This window comes from Macadamia integrifolia, unplaced genomic scaffold, assembly GCF_013358625.1.
Source record: "Macadamia integrifolia cultivar HAES 741 unplaced genomic scaffold, SCU_Mint_v3 scaffold2542, whole genome shotgun sequence".
Taxonomy (NCBI): Eukaryota; Viridiplantae; Streptophyta; class Magnoliopsida; order Proteales; family Proteaceae; genus Macadamia; species Macadamia integrifolia.
In genome coordinates this window covers 12,674-17,714 of record NW_024868783.1, presented here as the reverse complement: position 1 = coordinate 17,714, position 5,041 = coordinate 12,674, and positions in this window count along the sequence as shown.

Below are 5,041 nucleotides of genomic sequence, written 5' to 3'. Positions count from 1 at the left end.
AGTCTGATAGGTAGTACATATTTCCAAGTCGTTAAGCACTAGATCAAGGGTGTTATAGGTCAAGGAACTAATCTCGGGTTTTGGAGGGCCAAAACCACCAAAACCTGGCCAAAACCAGGGATCAATTAGGTATGATCTGATCCCAATCCCAGATCCCAACATTCAAATCTTGATGGGTTTAGGGTGAGGTTGGGTAGATGAATGGTTGGAAGTTTAAGATCTTTGACCAATTCCCTATACTGTCTTTGTTGATGGGGGGTTTACCGGTGATGCTTTTGGGATTGAGAATGAGTGGTGGGATGTTTGATTTCCTATGCGTAGGAGAAATATTTTGGATAGGGATCTGTAAGAATGTGAAAGAATTTTTAAGTGCCTTTATGATTATGAGTTTCAGCATTTTGATAGTGATAGAAAGGGTTGAAGCCTGAAGGATGCTGCTTAAGGGTTCTTTTCTAGAAAATATGAGAGATATTCCTTTTAATGGGCTTAGCCTTTTTTCAGACTAACCTTGTCGTATGGTGAATCACCTATGCTGTATGGAATGATTGGAAGGTCCGTTTTTGGAGGTGGATTGCCTGTGCCCGCTTCTTTTGAATAATTTACCTAAGAAGGAAAATTTGACATATATATATATATATATAGCTTGGCTTAACATCTTGCTTGGGAAAAAGGATCCTTTGCTGATGTTGGTTTCATGCTTATGTTTGCTACAGCCCTTGAAAGGCATTCAAAGGTATCTAACTGGTTAGGCTTGTTTACTGGATCCCCCAAATTTTCCTTGGTTGTTGGTTCCCTTTGAGATGCTTGGCTTTGATGGTGACACACAAGTATATCAGTCTTCTTTTGTGGTAGGACTAATTTTCCAATGCATTGGGATTGGTTGAGTTGTTTTTTTGGCTGCAACTTGAATTGAGTCTAGACACATAAATACCAAGGTAAGCCTCCATCATGGGGATCGATTAATCACTTCTTTTACTGGAAAATCTCTCTTGAGCATTTGCTGTGGAAAGATCTGACTTAGGCATCGGAGAGTCCCCGTCGGGTCAGCCCGGCTCTCCCCTGTCTTCTCTTCTTTGCAAGTCAGCTGGAGCTTCCATAACTGCAGGGAAGATCGTCCGGTCAATTTTTACCGCATCAGTAACCAAATAGTTTTCCGAAAAATCTTAAAAATAAATACGAATCAACAGAAACACTTTCTATGGACTTATTGCCAAATCCAAAAAATAAAACAATGAATTATGTAACCAAACACATCCTTCAATGTTTGCTTCAAAACAACCAAAAGAAAAAATAAAGCTAACTTGAGTTGATATTGGTGAACCTATTTTTTTATCCTATTCCCATGATTGTAATTGTGTAAAGATTTCTTATTTTTTGATTTATCTATGAATTAACAAGGATTTGTTACTGTGCAATTTGTAATCATAATTCATTGTCCCTTATATCCAATGGTTTTAAATTGGAAATGACCACAACCATGATGTGGATGCTTGCTCTCTACCTATATCAACCAGATTTATGATTGGCCCATGTTCAATCTTTGGTTATTTAACTATTTGGTTTGTTCACGTATCGACATCTGTTGAAACGGCAACAGTTGCATCCCATTCTATCTCTTTATTAAAAAAAACTTGGCTTCATTAAGTTTCAGGAATAACACAGGTAAAGTCTCTGTAATTTTCTCGTTTTTTGGGTAAAAGATCAGAATTTTATTAAGAGAAAGAAAAAAGAATCAGCAGGAAAGAAAAATTACAATAAGAAACTCAACAACTGATGGAGTGAGTCTCCACCTTCGGCAATGCCATTAGTAGAGACTCACAATCGCTATCTATAAAATCTGAATCGAGTGCGACCAGCTTCGTCAAGGATTAATTCATCCGAAATAAACTGAGGAAGAGGAGCATTCACACCAGACATTCCTGTCTTTGCCGCATTTTTGGCTAAATAATCAGCAATCGGGTTTGCTTCCCTGAACCAGTGGGAGATCTTCCACTCAATAGAGTTTATATAGTTGAGAAGGTTATTCCAATCTTGGCAAGCAAACCATGGAACGAGTCTGAAGTGAAAGAGAGAAACAGTTGAGGGTGAGTCTGATTCGATCCAAAGTCTTCTTACATCAAGGCTTCGCGCATGAAACAAACCCTTGATAATGCTCCAAATTTTAGCCTGAAAATTTGTGGTGACTCCAAGGAAAAAACCATATGAAAGGAGCATTTTCCCGTGATGATCTATGAGGATGCCACCACCATCCGCTCTGCCAGGGTTGCCCAGTGAGCATTCGTTAGCATTAAGCTTAACCCAAGAAATGAGAGGCTTACACCAATGGACTTCCAAAATATTGAGAGCAGCGGATGGCTGAATGTTAAAGAGAAATTTCCTGCACAGGACCAAATCCGAGGCAGAAGAGGGGGAAATCTTCATTTTATTGAAAATAAATGAAACCTCTTTTAAAATCGCAGTCACCACCAAAGAAGAGGAACCAGACATGCACTCGTGCCGCCTGAGGTTTCTCTCATTCCAGATAGCTCCAAAAGTCACTACCAACCATGGTTTAAAGTATCGGTCCGTATCGTACTGTATCGGTTAATACGTATCCGTATCGGCCCTTACCGATACGATACTGACCGATACGATCATGGTTTTAAGTATCGGTGCGTATCGTGCCGTATCGACCGATACGTATCTGTATCGGTAGGCATCGGCACGATACATACCGATACGTATCATGAAAATTTTAAAACCCTTATATATCGATACGTATCCTACGATACACACCGATACGCACCGATACTCACCGATACGTATCGATACTCTGAAAAATTCAAAATTGAAGTGAAATGTACGTTTCGGTATGTATCGGTACGTATCGGTGTGTATCGATCGATACACACCGATACGTACCGATACGGTCATAAAATGGCCAAAATGGGTAATTTTTTAGAAAAACATATTTTTTTAGGTGTTTTGTTTCAAAGTTGCTGCCAACCATTTTTCTCTCTAACTAAAGTGGAAATCAATGTTGGGAACAAGGATTTTACATTTATGGGACAATTACAAATCTTGGATTCTTAGTGCGATACTCTCAATTTATTGTTTATGCATAATATATGTTATATGTAACTTTTTTTAATTAATTTTTTATGCAAATGTGTATAAAAAAGTGTTTCCTATCCATTTATATGCGTATCTTTAGCGTATCTCCGATACAATACGATACCCTTCGATACGTATCTTAATTTTGGCGACCGATAAGACGACCGATACCGATACTTTAATCCTTGGATACGATACATGAAAATTTTAAAACCCTTTTGTATCGATACGTATCTTATGATACACCACCGATACGCACCGATACTCACCGATACTCTATGAAAAGTTCAAAATTGAAGTGAAATGTACGTTTCGATATGTATCGATACGTATCGATATCTATCGGTACGTATCGGTGTGTATCGGTATGTATCGACCGATACATACAGATACGGTCATAAAATGGCAAAAATGGGTAATTTTTTAGAAAAACATAATTTTTTGAGGTGTTTTTATTTCAAAGTTGCTGCCAACCATTTTTCTCTCTGACTAAAGTGGAAATCAAGATTGGGAATAAGGATTTTACATTTTTGGGACAACTACAAACATTGGATTCTTAGTGCGATACTCTCAATTTATTGTTTATGCATAAAACATGTTATATATAACTTTTTTTAACTATTTTTTTAAGCAAAAGTGTATAAAAAAGTGTTTCCTATCCATTTATGTGCGTATCTTTAGTGTATCTTAGCGTATCTCAGCGTATCTCCGATACGATACGATACCCTCTGATACGTATCTTAATTTTGATCGACCGATACGGCGAACGATACCGATACTTTAATCCTTGCTACCAACCCTATCATCCAAGGCTTCTTCAGCGACCATCCTTTACCCTTGCTTCTCCACCATTTTATAACATCCGCCACAAAAGACAAAATGAGGTTGGGGGTGGTTAATCTATCACTGCTTGCAAAGTTGTGTTAGTTTTGTCAAATCTAATAAGCCATCCTTTGCTGAATTCCTTAGAGACCGATATCTCAATAATGAGGGCATCCCTAAGTCATTTTATTTCTCTTCTTCGATTCATCCTGGTCTGAAGAGAGTTTGGGATTTCATTGGTAATAAGGAAATGTGGATTGTGGGGAACGGTTGACAAATCAATTTTTGGAGAGAGAGATGATTGTATGATGATGCGATTGCTAATGTCATTCCGATTGAACCTTCTATTATTATCAGGATAGTTAGCGTCCCACTCGAACTCAACCTCTAGAGTCATACTCACACTCACACTCATTGCACCCATTCTTTGGTGTGACAACATTGGGGCCACTTACTTTTCAATCAATCCGGTCTTTCATGCTAGTACCAAGCATGTTGAAATTGACTTCCACTTCGTTCGTGATAAAGTCACCTCCAAGGAACTTCAAGTGCAGTTCATTTCAACACATGACCAGATAGCCGATATCCTTACCAAAGCTCTCAGCTCTACATGGTTCTCCTTTCTACGGGATAAGCTACGAATTCGACCATTCAAATCCCCACCTTGAGGGGGTGTATCAAGACAGTTAGCATCCCACTCGAACTCAACCTCTAGAGTCATACTCACACTCAACAACCTCTCCTACATTGTAGGCATTTTCAGTGAGTACAAACTCTAGAGATTACTTGCAGTCCAAGACCACCTCATGAGACAGCAGAGTTGGAATAGGACTCTCACATGTGATAATAGACTTTCTGTCCATTACTCACATATGTTAACAGAGTCCTACCCCATTACTATTAGAGTTTGAGTCTCCCACATGTGATCATAGAGTTTGTCTATAACTCAATAATTGTAATTTCTATATAAGAGCACCATTGTACACTCATTAAAGTGAATGCCAATATACAATTTCAACATGGTATCACGGGCCGCATAAAGGTCCACTGAGCACCCTCCTCCTCCCCATGTTTTTCCCTCTTCAATAGCCTACGTCCCCTCTTTTGTACAACTTCTTTGCAAAAA